The sequence below is a fragment of the Takifugu flavidus genome, chromosome 1 (genome assembly GCF_003711565.1).
Source record: "Takifugu flavidus isolate HTHZ2018 chromosome 1, ASM371156v2, whole genome shotgun sequence".
NCBI lineage: Eukaryota > Metazoa > Chordata > Actinopteri > Tetraodontiformes > Tetraodontidae > Takifugu > Takifugu flavidus.
The window spans coordinates 19,469,767-19,488,168 of NC_079520.1; the positions used below are offsets into that span (position 1 = coordinate 19,469,767).

The following is an 18,402-nucleotide window of genomic DNA, read 5'->3' on the forward strand; positions in this document are numbered from 1 at the left end:
ATGCCAGGAGTAGATGTGAGCTGTGACCCGATCAGCTCTGATTATTGAGCTAAAATGAAAGCATCTCACATTAGGTGTGGTGTAACATGCAGCAAACTTTGACACAATAATTTAGTCATCGTACAATTTCTATACCCCATCATAAAAATAGGTGGCGACAGACTTCACACAGTTAAAAGCAACTTGTAACCAGAGTTAGCGTGTAGCATTGGAGCCTGTCGCTTTGATTCATTGCGACAGAATTTGCCTCCACAACGGGGGCGATTTGGATGGTCCGAGTAGAATCCTTGAAGACCTCCGCTTCTTCTCGGACAGTGGTGTTATTTATCCCTGCCTGCTCTTTCCCAGCCTCCCTGAGCCACAATAGCAGTCTGTTCTTTCATGTCTGGTCAGAGCAGAAACTTTAGACTGTTGCGTGGGTTGCATGCGTGTTGCATGGGTTGTTGTAGCGACAACGTGGGCGTCAGGGGCTACGTAAGCTGGTCGGCAGGTTTGCCAAACCAGAAGCAAGACAAATGACAATCCTCCAAACAATCATGCTGTCAAGAAAATTCTTTTCAACATCTATCTAGAGGCAGGGTGGATTACCCTGCATGTTGCTCCTTAGGCTCTGCACGTCTGACACTTCATATTCTTTTGTGATATATTTAAAAGTTCCTTGTAGTAACCCTATATTACTGCACAAAGGCCTAATAATTTGCATCAAGGGATTTCTGTCGAAACTGCCCCCTCTTGTCAAGAGAAGTTATTGTATATATGATGTGTGAACCACATCAAACATCCCAGATGATTCCAGATTATGTGGACAGTTGGGATAAAATGATGATTATGCCTTTAAGAGTAACCCACTTCTGTTTTTCCATTATTCTCTCCTGAGGTAAGACTTACTGGTAGTCCTGTTTTTGCAGCTTTGTTTGGTTAGGTTTAGCACTTCCTATCCTATCTCAGGCACTTCTACGTTCATTGTCCTTGGGAAACTAGACCATTTTGAAGCTTTCGGCCTTTACATTTGGCATTGGTCTTTTTCCATTAGGTTTTTGCTCGGGCATTGCTTGTTATAGTTAAGGAGAAAACCACTACCAGGCTTACACGAAAACCTGCCGTTTCTGCTACAAATGGATACTGAAAAACACATAGTGGAATGGCAAGCCGTTGAAGGAGGAGGGATAGGTTTAAAAATGAATTGAATTAATTTCTGTTGGCCTTTTATGAATCTAGAGTTGGTCCACTTCTACAATAATGCCTTTTTTGGTAACACAACTAATAAATGTTCCAGCAGTGGATCTATGAGGCCTCCCCTGGATAGTCATCACAGAGGGATGCAGGGTGCTCCACAGCACAAGTGCTGCTCCAAACCTTTTTAACAAGAGAGGATCCAATACGGAGGGGAGAGTTAGGCTAAGGTGGGGGGGACTAAGGTGGGGTTATCAAGTCTTAATGGAAATGTTTCAAAGCTTAGCATGAATTGAAATGGTCAGCTGCATATTTTATATTTAAATAAAGTCTGATTGTTGTAGCACACTCAACCATATCATATAGAGAACACATTTTGTATCATGGACTATAAAGACGTTAAGTTAATCAGACATGAAACTAAAATCCCGTGTTGTCTTGGGTGGGCGATGTATTCTCTTAAGCACTCTTAAGCACAGGAAAACCTGAGAGGAACCAGAGACCACTGGTATTTGCTGTGTCATTGGAAAGATGAGAACAGGCTGATCCCATCTTCTTTATACCTCAGATTCATTTGTAAATTAAGTCTATGGTAAAACTACTCATAAAAATGTCATAGTCGAGGGTAAGACTCGAGATAACGACTGGCTATAAAAAAAACCCATTAGTTTTGCTTTAAAGAGGTACATTTTAACTAGGTTGTGGTCTGTCTGAATGCTGTTAAGCAGCCATGTGAGGAGCTAATACTCTGTCCATTTGTCTGTAAGGAGAACATGAGACTGATAAGTCTTAATGATATAATTACTCTGTTCTTGGTGAACTGCTCTTCTTTTCTTTTGCCGACCACCCCATGTCATGATTAACAGCTACTTTCCATCAAAAATTGGGTGCCTGAGACAAATGGAGTGGAGGCGGAAAAAATAAAAATCACTTCTCAAAATAATCCCAGGGGGCCAATGTGCTCCTGACCTAGCAGTCTGTAGTACTGGTATGTTTTAGACCTCACCGTTGGAGGGAAAAATGTTTTTCCCAGAAGTGAGACGTGCAGAGAGCTCCAATGGAACAGCTGCAAGAAGCATCAGCACTTGTTGTACTTCAAGTACCCCCGCAGTGCACAAACCCACTTTTATGACATATCCAATTCAAAATGTCTGCATAGTTCAGCTTCCTTTATTGTGCCATAATTGTGTGACTTCAACATCTGCCACTGTGCTCCTCAAGCATCTGCTTTTGAGAACTCTGGCCTCTTCTGCCTTGCTGCGTTTTAACCGCATTTATCCACGTCAGTCACCCAGATATCCATCCTCATAACTCACATCAAGGTGGTGGTGGTGGTGGGGGGGCCATGTTGGGCACTGGAGTTTAAAAGACTGGAGTCTTTAAAACTGAGGAAGGAAGTTGGGTTTTTTTGGTTCTGCTTTAGTAGCATCTCACCGAATCCAAACCTCCAAGAGCTCACATTGGTTATCAGATTACATCACACCTTGTAAACCTAGCAAGCTGTTGCCATCAAACTCTTACATGTGCACTACCTACACCTAATAATATGCAAGATGTTTGCCAGAAGAGTCTCTGGAATTGTGCATCTCTCATATCCGATGATCAAACTGTGCTACGGCTTTTCAAGGCTGGAGAATATTGTTTTACCATTTTTCAACATTTACGCCTTTTATAGGTTTGTCTGCCTATTGCTGTTATCTTGTTTAGACACATCTAGGAGAGAGGAAAAGAAATAAGGAAAGATGATGCGGGCAGTTTAGTTTAAGCAATAAAAGCTGTTGATTTTGCAACCAGTAGCATTTATTCATGTACCTCAGCAGAGAGCTATTTAAATTATTCACAGAAATGGACAACAAAGGCCTGAAACTCTGTATAATAAAAGGAATTTAGTTTCAGTTGGCATGATCCCAGAGTATGTGTGTATAAGCTGGAGAGAGTCCACATCAGAAAATACAGGTCAGAGGGAAACTTTTTGTTACGTTGTGTTTAAGTATGGCGCTAAAGAAGAACACAGCTAACTTGACGTTAGTCTGAGTCTGGTTTTTCTTCACACTGAATGATTATTACAGGCAGATTATTCTCATAAAAACAACTGGCGTCAAGCAGCAGACCGGCAAATTGAACAACAGGAAGTTGGATAATCGTACTACACTCTTCATCTCAGACATAGTGTACTTATTGTGTAGATAACATGCACACTATCGCTCGTGGTCATGGTGATTTTAACAGATGTTTTTGTTGTGGATACTGTGCCAGCACGGGGGTTGCCGAGCATGTGCACATGCATTATCTAATTTAACCCTTATTAAGGCGTATACATGTCAGAGAAAGTTGATTTCCAACGCATTACGTGGTTGTGTTAGTCGGATATGGACGACTTTGATACTATGTGTCTTCACTTATCCAGGTATAGTTGGATTAAGGCAATAATTCATTTTTTCAAGTGTCACGTAAACGTACTGACTGAAATAGCATTTTCTCTTCATCCCTCCCCTAGATTTAGGTCTAATAGATTAATTATTTCAACTCCTCCACTGCCAATCTCTGAAGTACAACACATTTTATTATTTTTAACACCTGTGTGATACTCACCTGATAACCAGAGCCACCACAGAGATACCAGTCCTGACAACTAACATCAGCACCGCCAGGTTAAAACTGTAGTTGGGATCTTATTCTACAAGAAAATCTGCTCTTGAAAATCCCGATGTCCACCTTAAAATAGCCGAGACCTTATGATTAAGAACATGTGGGAAAGAAAGTTTGACCCAGCATCTTGTTAAATATCTTGAATGACTAATGCCTCTAGTTTCATTTACTGAAGTGTGTTTTGGTAGGACCTCAAGACAAGTCCTTGGGCATGAACACCAGAAACAACCGGAGCCGCAAAAATGAAATGCCAAATCAGGATCCACGAAATGACATGGATGCGAGATTTTTACTGGCATACATGTAACAGAAATGTAATATGGTGACTGACTCCATAAGTCTGCTGAGGTGGACAGAGAACTGTGCAAATAAACTGACGTGCCAAGACCCCAGTATAGCAGTGAAGGCATGTGTAGTCTTTGGACAATCCTTGATAACAATCTGAAAGCAATCCCCTCCTTCCATGTGCAAAATAACGTACCACAGCAGACGTTGCTTACCGGTGCATTTTATGAGCGGGTGGGGGTGGTCTTTTATTTCAGCATGAAATCAAATCTAGAGGCTCACGAGCACATCTGTCTCTGAATTATTGGGAAAATATTTTGAAATCAAACAGCTTTCACGTTGTCAAACATGGCCTCAGACGGGTGTCAGAGTGTGAAAGTTGATGGTGCTGACTGTACAGTAGCCATTCCGTTGCTTTAAATTGAGCTGGGTGTGTGTTTAGACTGACTTTGGGACTGATGTGCATATGCAGGAAGGTGTACCTCAGTGATAAGAGCATCTTAAAACAACAACAGTAGATAAACAGGCTGCAAAGATATAAAAAAAAATCTTTAGATCAGGGGATACCTTTGTGTTGAGAGGATCACTTCGTGCGCAAAGCTAAGCTAAGAGCAAGACTAGCTTGACGTTGCATGTCTGGGTGCAGTTGCCTGTGTAGAGTCTCAATCATTCAGGGCAAAGTTATCCAGTATCGGGTAGTTTTTTGTGTCAACTGGACTGTTTTTCTTCTCTTTTGAAGATGCTTCGCCTTCTATCCAGAAGGCTTCTTCAGTTCTGGGTGCTGTTTTGTTTCTCAATGATGTCAGAAAAGTCAAGATTTAAGTAGGAACTGATACAGAGCAACAAGCTGCTTCCATTAGGCTATTCAATTCAAAAAAGTTGCTCCGATCAGATGATGCTCAGGCATGCTGAGTTTATGGTCTGGATTTGTGGTGAGAGAGGTTCAGAGACCCGGACAAAGAAAACACCATCTCATATCCATCTTCGGATACAGCGGTATTATTAGGCTGACACAGCTCCCGGAGCAGAGGTCGGTTTCCTCCTGCAGACGTCCCGCTGGGAAGGACAACACTTGGGTTTCACATTTGCATTGGAAACGCTTCACTTTGCTTTTTATTCACAGCGACCTTAAGGAAATTGTCAGATATACAGATCTGTCCTGCAGTAATTTGCATTTTTGTTTAATTTGCTTGTTCCTGAACCTTCTCTTGGAAATTATGGGATGCCATATTTTAGGACAGATAAAAAAGAAAGGAATAGCGTTCAACAGGACAAAATGGATGAAGTCCCATCCATGTGAAACCTTGATAACTTAACTTCTATGTGTGAAAATAATTCATTAACAGACTGTTACACACTAATATTTGCCATTTAAACAGCAGGGAGGAGCATATGAATTCAGTATTTTCAACAAATAAACACACACTCATTCATGCACACACACGAACACGTACACGTACACACCCTCGACGCAAGTTCTCAGAACCAACATATTTGAATCAGACCTTGGATGCCGGAGTGCGTGTCAAATGGAGATTCAAGTAAACATCTCTTCCCACAAGTATTTACATAGTGCTGAGATTCACTGAAGGACACCTACACAGGTCGGCTGTTCCCTCTAATGATTGGCTCGGACACACCAAATATTTGTTCTTTGGGCTTTACCTACCACCACGCTCTTAAAATATGCAGTAATTGATACTCTAGCATGCTGAAGGAGGTGCAAAATATTATATAAAGGACTCTCAAATAAGCGTGCTGCGCGTTTTGAAATTTTTCTTACTGTTTTAAAATGCCACATATTGGCATGTCAATACATGTCAGTAATGAAGAGGTTGGCTACTTGCTGAACTTGCGCGCTTACTCTGACACTGTTGCCACCTTATGTTCACAATCAACATCCAGAAATGGTCAAATCTCCAATTCATCAGTCCACTTAATAACTCTGGAGAATAAAACCGTTCTGTGTTCTGTCAGCTTGTCATGATGCTAATAGTGCGTTCAACTTCAAGTTGGTCCAAATGGTTGAAGTTTTCAGTGTTTGTTGTGCAATAGAAGCATGTTTGGTAGTTCTGGGTAGCTGGATTGTGAATATTGCGAGTTCCCTGGAAGCTGCAAGGAAAAATTCCAGCTGGCTTTCAAGCTATTGGAACTCTGATGCAGACAAGCTCACAACTTAAACCCCCAAGGACTTTCTACACCCTTGAAACACAGTTTGTTTCAACATTAGATGCATTAATCTAAAATCTGTTTCTAATCCTAATTGATTTATATGTGAAACAACAAAATGTGTTCATGTTCTGGTTTCCTTGGCTGCTCAGGCAAATTAGCTCAGAGCGATCCAGCAGCAACTCCAGAGAATCCGGGCTGCAGAGAACTGCTGGGTAACACCAAAAGCTGTCCATCATGGCTGGACTGAACACAGAAGTGGTCACTCCTGACGGCTCCACCGCCTGAGAGTTTCCACTCGATTTGAGATAAAGAAAGGATCACAGGGGATGTTAGCGTGCCTAGTTGCTAATGGCAGGCAAAAATTGAAACAAAAACAGAGTTATCGGCACTCATACTGCCATCCATCTTCCCTTCAATCCAGAGGTGAAAAGCAAACACGCCGGAACAAGACGAGCCACACACCGTCCAGCTCTGACACTGTCGGCCAAACACGCCAAACAGAGATAACAAGGTGCTTAAGAGGCTGAAGAGGGTTGAGAGTTCCCTGAGAGGCTCAAGTGTAAATAAATCTCCTCGTATAAAAATAGACTTGAGAGGAGCTCTAGTAGACTGAATTTTAAGGTGTAGTCAGTCATTTAAAAAGGGTATTTCAAAGCAAAATACAAACGTGTCGGCAGTTTAATACTAACAAATGAGTAAAAAGTAGTCCTCTGTGGTGTCATTTACATTGTGTTATGTGCTCTTATCCAGTTAGCTATCATGCTATTTGTCATTTAAAGTTTTATTACGTTCCCTACATTCAGCCATTACTTATGGAAAGGAATAACATTTATCTCTCCTACTCTTTACATCTAGTTTAAAAGGAAAAGAGGAAAACTGCATCTCTTTCGCGACCAGACCTGCTGGGTGAATGATGGCCTCTGGAGAGAAAGAAGGTCATTCTGAATCCACAGTTGGCTGCCTCAGGTTGTGCAGGCCATCCACACTTTTCCTGCCACGGACAGATCCTCTCATCAAGAAACACGCCACTTTCTTAACGTACGCCCCCCCAGGATGAGGCCCCGGAGCAGCAGTCCTTATTGACGGCCATCATTTTTAATCACCATCTCTCAGCTGCTGGGTCGGTTGGGGAGCGGTGCAGCGAGTACAGAGTGTGTTTTCAGAGCTATAACCACCATTTCTTTCCATCGGTAAATGTTCCATAGAAGAGGCTCAACATACTATTCAGTTTATTAGTCCATATTTAAACCTGAACCTGAAAATGTTACTAAAACACTAACATTTTCTTACGCTGGTGGAATTAAAAGAGCTTTCAAAAGCTTCCACTGTATCTTAAATGACACCTTAATCTACACAAAAATAGTCGAAATAAGTCATGGTCCTTCTTAGTTTTCCACTTTTCTGCCATCAGTTAAAAAAAAAAAAAGCCTTTCAGGGTTTATTCAGTCGTAAACTGATATCATCACTTTTTTTAACAGGTATTTCCCTCTGCCATTGTTGCTGCTATATTTAGCAGCAGAACACGCGTGCCACTCATGGACGGCCATACAGGGCCTCTGTTCCAGCCAGCCCAGTCACAACAGGCCAGTGTACTGGCGCTGCACAGAGGCCTCTGTGTCCCACTGACACCGTTAGCATGCAGGACAGGAGGTCACCCACCAGTACAGCCGACCACTGGGGAATGGCTGCCTGTCCCTGTTTCCAACACACCTCTGAGAGTGTTTTCAACCAAAGAATGGCACGGTTGACTCAAATTGGTGCTGATTATGTTTTTTTCCACTCTTTTATACTGGTGAACTGAGGAGAGTTTTAAATTTTCAAATCGTCCAGCTGAATGATTTTGCATGATTCGTTCAGTTAAAAATGCATTTAACGCCGATCTCTAGCACATTTAAAAAAAGAAGCCCGGATGATATTGTCAAAGACGAGGGTTTACACAGTAAACTTCCAGTAAACTTTTGTGAAGTGTAAATGTCGCCTTCTGTCATGAGAGTGTCATGGGTTCTAACTGCATCCAAATGAATGCAGAGTAAAAACGTGATTAATCTTCATAACATTTTACTTGTTGTAGACAGCCTAAAATCTTGCAACACAAAGACGTCTCTCAGAATTGTGCCAAAGTTTCTTTCTAAACCCTAAACTTTTGTCGACCCAGGAATTATCTTGGATCTGTCTGTGGTGCTGAATCATCGTTGCGTGTTGTCGTGGCGTTACGCTAACATTTCAATAACCTTATTGTTAAATCTTTCTTCCATCAGCGCTCTGGGGTTGCATCCATTTGACATTGCAGCAGCCCCTTTTTGAGGAACTGTTTTGATTTATTTTTAAGATACTCACTCAGTTCAAACTATGGTTTTACTAGCGGAGGGCTACACACAATTTTATTTTAGAACCCCCCCAAATCCACAGGCAACCACACTCATAGCTAGACGATTAATATTGTATATCTTCTATAGCGAGTTTCCGTAAAAAGGCCATGAGACTTTAAAAAGTTATGGCCTGTTTCTTGGGAGCTCTCACCAATTTTGCTGCCATCACTGCCATCCAGAAATGGTTCTCCAACACTCACACTCCTGTAAAACTGTGGCTGCGCCGTAAAAATGTCCCCTTATCTTTCCTGGGGCTATTAAATATTGACTTGTCTGACAAGAATTTAACTGGCTTGTAAATAATGGATGAGAGAGCAAGAAGGAGAAATCCAACCAAATGTCGCTAAATCCAAAGAAATTCTACATGAATACATGTTTATAACATAATCAGAAACAGGAAAGCTCCCCGTGCCAGGTCCTGAAATTTAGGATGATGATGTCATACCATGCACATGAGCTTGTTTGTTGTACAGAACTTGATGATCATGATGATCTTCATCAGCCTGGGAATTAATAAGAACCAGATAAAACAGTTTCTTTAGGGAAAGACATTAAAACGATGCATCCGCTCTCATGGTGTTGCCATGTTTGTGTCTGCAGCCAGTCGTCACGTACATTTGCACTTCAGGCTGGTTTAAAAATGGAGTGTTAGCTTTCTGAATACAGTGTTTGGCTGCAAAACTGCCCTTGTGTGACAACAGAAACAGAAAAGTGAAGGTGTCATTTTTATCACAATCACATAGCACATTTTCCACATTCATGTTCTCACTTGGGTCGTGCGCTGCAGAGAGAAAAACAGAGTTTTGCTTCGGCAACTTCTCATTTTCACTTTCTAATATGGATAGTTATTCCTGTCAGCGTGTTTCTGTGGTCTGCACCCACCTCTGGGTGTTTTACAACGAAGCCAAAGTGTCCTGCAGCTGAAAACTTAATTATCAGTCCCTTAAGTGTTCCTGCAAGTGCCGATGGATGAAAATGCAAAGAGAATTTCTTTTTAAACAACTTTTGGTCGCCGCTGTGGACGAGCACTCCTATTTGTGTGGACTGTCAGCTTTGACACGCTCGGTTACACTTCAGATGACAAGTGCTGAGTGACGCCTGAGACCTTTCTGTGTTGGATAACCAAGGATAAAACAATGCAACTGCACTTTGTCCAAAAATGTGCAACCTGCTTCTACATTCAAAACTCTTTTTCTCATCCACTGCATTCTCCCTTCAGCAGATTTCGACATTATTCATGTATCTCGTTCGCTCCAGATAAAACAAAGACTCTGCCTCCCCCCCGGCTCTTGGCATAGGAGATAGAACACGAGGTCCTGGTCGGGGAGGCCTCAGGTTGTAGTTATGACAATGTTTGCACTGAACCTGCGCTCTCAAGACAGACGCAGCCCAGATTGGGTTTCCAGCCGCGGTCCATTAGGCCGGTGACTCATCAGTGGTTTGTTCCTCTTTTTGTTCATAACTGCAGCATCTGGGGAACCTGTGGCTGAAGGTGTGAGCTACATGGACGCTAACACAGATGAGTGATGTCTGGGACAGAACATCAGCATCCGAGATTTAGATTTTCCAAACGATACAGCGCCTTGCTGAGACACTTGCTCTTACGAATGGGGAATTCGGTGCCTCTTTCTCAGTAATTATAGCAAGAAGCAGCAGGCTAATTTTTTAATGTTTGTGCTAATCCTGTGCAAATTTCATTTTATAGAGAAGCAGTTCTTTAATGAGAACCCTGATTTATTTATTTTTACAGAATAAATCTGCAGAGTCGCTTTGTTACTTTCATGCAAATGCTGAAGGACTATGAGAGGATTATTTTTTTCTTGAAAGGGGAACTTTTTTACTTCTAAATGACAATCTCCTCGGGAGCAGCATCCTTTGTAACCACAAATTTCCCTCCATTTCACCGTGGAGACAAGGCCAAAAGGTTTTGGTCCAAAAGCACAGAAATCTTGAGCTTTTCTGAGTTTACAGATTTAAACAGAGCCATCCAATTGGAGGTCTAGTGAGGTCTGGGTTAAACCAACAACCCAAAACACAGAGCAATAAATTGGGATCAAACAGCAGCTGGAGGCAGTGGGACATATCTCACGCTCAGTGGGATCAGATGCCGTATGTGCTGATCCTCCGACGGCCGCAGGACTGCTGCTCTCCGTTGCCAGTTACTGTCACAGTGGCTTCATTTTTTGGCTGACTGGTCCGAAGCTGGAACACAGCGGAGGGAATGGAGAACATGAGTGGTGGCCTAATGGGTCCATGGCCAAGGATGTGGCTTCAGAGTTGCGAGTTTGAATCTCTGCTGGAAAAACGTCTTTGGGAAAGTGATGCGTTCCGACCTTGTGGATTCTGTGAAGGATGCTAAAACTGGCAGAGCAACATCTGCTAATGACTAGCTGAGAATCTGCTCGGACTAAGCCGAGCGAAACACTTCCGCAGCTCAGTGACGTAGATCTCGCAACCTTGTTTTGTGTAGGAATTTGCAGGAATGCAAAAGGTTGCTCTCTTTTTACTGTCCTGTTCTTGTTTTTGGTGGACCATGCAACAGGCTGTTATTATTAACATGCACAAATTATACAATTATTGAATTGAAAGAGAGGCACTGCCAAGAGATACAAATCTTTATACACTTTGGAATGAAATTCTGACCCCAGAGCAGATCCAGGCCTGAGATATTTGTCCACATCACACACAGTACTGAGCCAAACTATCTCCCGAAGAATGCAATATATATGATGGTTCCCATCAAACTGTCCGTGTCTCAGGCTCTGACGTGCACCTATCCAAACACGTTCTGTGGATCCAGTTGGGGTTCACGGGCTGACCTTGGGTATTCCCATGCAGTGCGAGAGTCTTGATATCAGAACCAAATCCAAGAGGACGGAGGAGCACGGTCGGAGCAGCGGGGATGATGTTTGAGACTTAATGACTTCAAGATCCCTGGAACAACAGAAAATATCAATCAAGAGCTGCTCCACGTTCACTGTAATGTTCACCAGAAATGAACTCCAGCATTACATTTATTTGTATTATGATGAAATTAGTGACGTCTGTTTTCATTCCAGCTGCACGTCCATGCAACCGTAATAACGATCGAATGGGCTACAGGTTAACGAGCAGGAGGAGGTGGTGGGAGGCTCATAGCAGCAAATGTGTCAACGTCCTTTGAATGAACGGAGCAGCGGTGGCTCTCTGCTGTCTCTCACCTCAGATGGCAGATCCAAGCTCAAGATTCAACTGTTTTTTATTCATTCTCATCAAGATTCTCGTCAGATTTCCTGTAAACATTGAGGTAAAAGTTGTTATAACTTAATTCACCACAGTAGCCCTGCCCATTAATTCACCTCATTTGAAACAATATATTAGAACTACAAATTTAACAACTAAAAAAGTTTAAATCGGTACAGACATTAGAGTAAAATATAACTTCGCTCACTTTATAAAAGTGTTACAATATATATATATATATATATATATATATATATATAAACAGACGTCACACACACACACACACACACACACATATATATATATATATAATTATTGTGGCTAAAAAGCTTTAGTAAGAAAATGAGAAAAGTCACTGCTACTGGACAAAAACACAAGTTAATCTTAAGCAACAGAATAAAAACAAACTGAAATAACTAATTTTTTTTTAAAACTGAAGTTAAATGCTGTACACCTTGGATGCACAAATGTGAATATGCATCTGAATTAGGAAAATATGATTTAAAATGACAATGGCTAACCAAGATGGTTGTGACTAGCTTGTGCTCCAACATGTCCAACACTTTGCTGAGGACTCCACCAGCCAAGTCTGGTTTGTTGCTCAGTCTCACACCAGTGTGTCTGCACGTTGTTATTTCATACGAGCTGCTGGGATGAGGAGAGGCTGGTGCAAACTGCCACGGCTTAGCCTTTCTTCATCTTCATCAATCACCCTAGCAACAGTGAATGGCAGGATAATATTGTTGCTGCTGCCCCCCCATGCATGACTGAGTGTGCATTTCAGTGACTGGGTATGAAGACGTGTATTTAGCATGTTCTTGTACACGTTGGCCTGGACTTGTGGTGGTTGTTTTTTGTTTACCCTACTAGCTTTGAGGGTCCGTATCTCCCCACCAGATATTTCTATACGTCCTGCCGATCCGCAGAACATGTCACTCACATACAGCCGAGCACAGTAGGTGTTTCTTTAACTCCTTGGCGCCTGGGTCTTCCTGCACTGCTGGACAGGCTCTTCCCGTTAAGGGTCTTGTGGTTACGGGGGGACCATGTGCCCATTCACCACTGTTTGTTTTTTATGTCATTATGAGTCCAGCACACCTTCCCTGACCAGCCCCATCAAAATAGTCTCCTTTGTTGGACGCACGCGCACCTTCGTCATGGAGCCGTATAAAGACATTTGGCCGTAGGTACACACTTAGGTGTTCTTCGAGGTGCATGTCCAAATCACACAGCAACATTAGTCTACATACATGCACATCCAAACACACAGCTCCCCTTTCAGCCTCGCTCTTATAATATTTCTTTACTTAACATTTCAAGTTCCTGTATAAGGAAGGCAGCACTGACTGAAATGCCGATACCGGCCTGGTCTGGCCATGTGTCCCAGCATGTTTGGTTTGGGAAGCCGTTCACCAACTCCAGCACACAGCAAGTCAATAAAAAAATGTTTAATTTGGTTATGATGTGCTGGCGGGTGAGCGGTGGAGGACAGGCAAGGTTCTGTTTGTCTTTAGCAACTGGCAGCATCTTCTCGCCTGTTCTTTTCCTGATAGAAAAAAGTTTTCAAGTACAGATTATTTCAAAGCCAGCGGGGGAATTGGGGCCAACGCGGTGTTCAGGGTATTAGATTGGGAATGAGAGCATATATACGCTCAGTTAATTACAGAGATTCTGTCAAATCAGGGCTAGGCAGGGCTCTGGGTCTGCAGGTGGAAACATCCTTGAAGGTTAAGTGGAAAATGATGTATAATCTTACAATCCTGTCCTCTGTGGTCAAGACAGACAAACATACGTCACGGCGAACGGAGTGCAAACAAAGAGCAGCTGAGCAGAAAAGAGTTCTTGGGAAAGTGGAGAAATTGTGCAGCCCAAAGCTCAGGGTGAGGATCCAGCCAATTCCGCAGTACCTGGTACTGACTTCTCTGGCCCTCTCTTGGGTGAACGTGACTCAATTTGATAACAAGTGGATTTATTTCCATTAAAATCAGCGTACAAGATCACGCATTAGTGCAGCATCCTGTTTGGAAAACTACAGCAAAGACAAAACATTAGCCTACACAACCCCGCGTTATCAGGTTACCCCTCGATCTCACTCAAAATAGTACATAGCTCCTGACAGAATTCTGCTTTTCAGGATCTAATATATTACTTGTTTCCTGCAGCTCATGCCTGGCACCTTTTGATGATGTCATCCAGAATCTCGCAGCCCGGTGGCTGTCTGAGAGGCACGCAGGCTGTCCTGGAGAGGAAGGAGGGTCCAAATCACTGTGCTAACATAGCGGAGCTAACATGGATATGCATCACCTTGGCCGGCAGCCCATTCTCTGTGGTTGGCAGGAAAAACTTGGTGCTTAGAAGATGCTGGAATAATAATAAATATCTCATACTGTATATGAAACATACATATGTATACACGCTGGCTTTGACCACAAAGCTGCCACTGTATTAAACCCCACCCAGGTCAACCTCATAGGCCTGGGCAGCATTCACAGTTTCAAGGTAATGTTTTCCTCCTAAATAAATATCAGCTGGATATCCACCAATTACAAAAGCCACAAAATTGAAATAATCACAGACTCCATGGATAAATAAGAGATCTCCAAATCAGAAAGTCTCCATTTGTATGACAAGAATCAACCGCACTCCTATGAGAAATCAATTAAAACTGCATTGGGAGCTACTGAGACTACTGCCGCTTTTACATGGCAGGAGATGCCAGAAACTCACCACAGCCTGAGAGACTCCAGCCTGCGGCCTGTTGGCTGCAGTGTGTGTCACTCATGTCACTTTGATTTGTTTCCGTCCAATAGTTTCATGAGCTTTTCCAGGAGAATTGGCACAATAGGGTGACCCAACAAGGCACAAAGCTGAAACACTCTCACAAAAGGTACGTGTGCAGTTTGCAGGTCGTCCTGTCGCCCCCAGATTGATATTGGATAAACCCGCCCTTCCTATTGTGTTCTGATGATCTCTCTCTGCACGGGCACCTGTTCATCAGATTTATCGGCTCCAGAATGTCGCCAATTCTGAGTGTTTATTAGCTGGAACATCAGCAAACGCTAAAACCAAAAGCATCAACCGTCCAACAAGTCTAGACCAGAAATAAACAGTTAAAGGTTTGCACGCACACACACACACACACACACACACACACACACACACACACACACACACACACACACACAGACGCACACACATACATACATTAGTAGAGTAAAATAATTCCTTTAAATAGACTAAAACATGCAAAGCAGAGTTTTGTGCTTATATCATGTCTGCAGTACATGTAAACAGATCTGATTATCATCTGATTACTCCCAGTAATCACAAGTTTACGGTCGTTTTAAAGCATCCGCGGAGAAAGCGGCCGTTGAGCTTCTGTTTCACGTGCAAATTGAATGATCCATATGAAAAATAATTCAGGTGATATTCTCAGGAGAGCCCAATATGCTGTCTACTTAAATAATTTCCCGTCCCAAATATAATGGCAGACATATGCACTGTGCTCTGACAGCAGTCATCTTGACTACTGGAGACTTAAAGAAACACTCGGCACCTCTGGTGCGACAATGGTGGTGTGGCACACTGAGACACACTCACACACACACCTGTGGAAGCAATTACACATGTTTAGGGAGAAAATAAAAACCTAATTATGAACACTTGGTGCCAGCTAATTTTCGTTGCCACAGAAATGTTTTCTCACGCAGCCTCCTCTTGTTTGCTTTGCCGCTCTTGCTATTTAGCCAAAAGAACCTGGTAATAATATGATTGTTCCATGAGGGTATGCAAAATATAATTACTGTCATATTGTGTTTCCACATGGGGTGACATAGTGGCCCGGGTGCTGACCGGGAGTGTGCGGTGTAGTTAGAGGGGCTCTGTGGTCCACATCGTTCACCGCTCCTGACTCGCCTGTTCTGTATTTTAAAATGAAATTTGAATGTACGGCAGAGTTAATACGCTGTGAATGTTAATTTATGTTTGTGCGTTGCAATTAGAGTTAATGGGTTTTACAGGTTTGCAGCTGATGCGTATATCTCTGCGCGGCACTCACACAATTTATTGCCCACTTTTAAACGGTAATTGGGCTAATTTGTAAGTTCTCACATGATCAATGTCCAGTTAAAACACACATTCAGTATGACACAGTATATTTTAAAGTGTGACCTCCGTATATTTTCATCCTGCCCTCCTGGATTCAATTGGAAATACATAGAAGGAGCAGCGGTGATTATGTGGAAGACTACACGAAGGTCCCACTCAATAGACTTTAATAGATCTTTATTCCTAATCTGTAATTCAGTGTGTCTAATTGAGTCTGTTCATATGCAGGTTGATTTGACATTTCATAGGGGCGTGATCAATGTGATGCTAAAATCACATCTTTAAAAACACTCTCTGTTTTTTTGTTAGTTAGTCACAATAGTCAGAAGCGAGCTACTGTACCATGTTAGCATCAGAGAGCTAATTTGACACGGCACTGGACAATGTCGCAGATTTATCTCTCTTTTTTATTTACCGATCAAAGGTCTCGTTCCATATGCACGCAAGACGAGTGACATTCAGTCACTTTATCTGGGTGTTTTAGTCATACTTTGAAGACTTTGTTAACATGCTTTTGTCTTCTGTTGAAAATCCAATTTTAGTTTACTGACTCAATATTCCTGCTTTTAGGTGCTGTGTTAGCATACTGATTGACAACAGCATATACAGGACAGTTTTCCATCACAATGAACAGTAACCATGAAAACCTGAGTGCCTGCAAAATATATGTCACACAATAATTCAGGTCTTAAACTTTTAGGGCTTCACTAAGCAGAGGAAGCTGAGGCGGAGCCATGGAGGAGCCTTATCAAGTCTCACCATAGCTGAATGTTTTAATTACACCAAACTCTATTGAAATCGGGTTATTTACAACCAGGCACATTAGTGCATGTGGAGGAAGGGCTCTGTCTGAGTCGCTCAACTCTGGCTCCAGAGGCAATCTGCATTGACAACGTGTTATTCTATATTTATGTCAAATGTCTGGATGACTGTTGGTGTATGGAGTGTGTGGTGGTATAAAGCAGTCAATCTTTTGGTTGCTAACTATTAACAATCACCATTAAAAGGAAGAATTCATGTCCCACAGCGCGAGAGTGGTTATTTTTTGTACAATATAGGCAGCCATGAAACTAAATAGTGAGGAGAATGATATATAATCAGGCCTCACTGACATATACTGGTTTACTAGACTGATGGATGCCTGTTTCTCCTGAGAGGAGCAAATATCATGAAGATGTATTGAAGCTGTACCAAAAATTAAACCTAGAAACATTTTTCGAACACACTTCCAGTAACTCTGACATTAAAACCTTCAACATTCCAACTGCCAGCAACAATACTGCCAACACGGCGGAATCTCAGGACACAGTCTCGTTCTCTTTTAGTCAAGCTCAGCAGTGACGATGCTCTGGTAACTAACCCCCCCCAATGACCCTGGTCTCCATGCCACAGTCCTCACTAATCATTCCAGTGTTTCCATCACATTGGGTAAAACAATACATTAATTGCAGCGGCGTGCCTCCCGCCGTGCAACATTACACCTCCTGGAAATATGTGCCTGACACGAAAAGTTCACAGCTCGCAGTTTTGAATGAATTCCTGACTAAACTAACCATCCGGCTTAATAAATGGGCAAAAACGTATAATTTTCACTATTTGAATATCACTCCTTCAATCAAACTGTGTTTTTTAGTGCTTGATTGACAGGAGATGCGGTATCCTGTTAAATAAACGTCTGTAAAATAGATGTTTACCCTGAAATTTCTCCTTCTTTTTTTCTCAGCTTGTTTCTATTTTGGCCTTGCCAGACACATTTTGATTAAATGGTCCCCTCTGGCTCGTAGTTTAGCCGGCGGTATTGGGTTACACCTAAAATTAGCCATCAGACTCAATTTATTACCTCAATTGAGAAGCTCGAAAAGTGGCTGTAACAGCGCCGCGGCTAACAGAGGCTAACCTTGGCCGTGCCATATAATGTTGCATTTTAATTCAGATGGCCGACGAGCCCATTATAACTTACGTCTTTACGTTTTTGCTCCTGTCACCCAGAGTGGAGGAGTGTGTTCAATTATTAAACTAGTGTACAGAAAGCACTAAAATTCAAGACAGTCTGACTGCAAAACCAGTTTCTGCTGTCAGCCAGATGACTTTAAATGCCTCTTGTGAAAGTGAGGACAATAAAAGACCCACATGTAGAAATGCATTAAAATCCCAACGGCCGCAAACACGCGGGCGAGGTGATGAAACGGTGCAGCGGGGAGTTATCCAGCATGTATGTCTCAATTATCACGATGGCCTTCAAGCAAGCGTGTTATACAGCAACGCGCCTGGAAAACATCAGCCTGTTTTTAGCCGATAGCGACCGGAGCCACCTGAAGGAGAGCAGCAACATCTGCAGGAACGTGAGGGGTCGAGGGCAGAGGCTGCACAGACTCTCAGGGGGTGGCGGCCGTGCTGGACCCATCTCAAGGAGGGACAATGGCAG

At 42.5% G+C, this 18,402-nt stretch overlaps 1 long non-coding RNA gene across 1 annotated transcript; it reads right to left on the reverse strand.

Annotated features, from left to right (window-relative positions):
* Window positions 1-11,245: 11,245 nt before the first annotated feature.
* LOC130531126 (uncharacterized) lies at window positions 11,246-11,982 on the reverse strand. The gene is made up of 2 exons (XR_008952019.1): window positions 11,849-11,982; window positions 11,246-11,582 (listed from the first exon to the last, which is right to left on the reverse strand). It is a non-coding gene; the product is annotated as an uncharacterized LOC130531126 (long non-coding RNA).
* Between the last annotated feature and the right edge of the window lie 6,420 nt (window positions 11,983-18,402).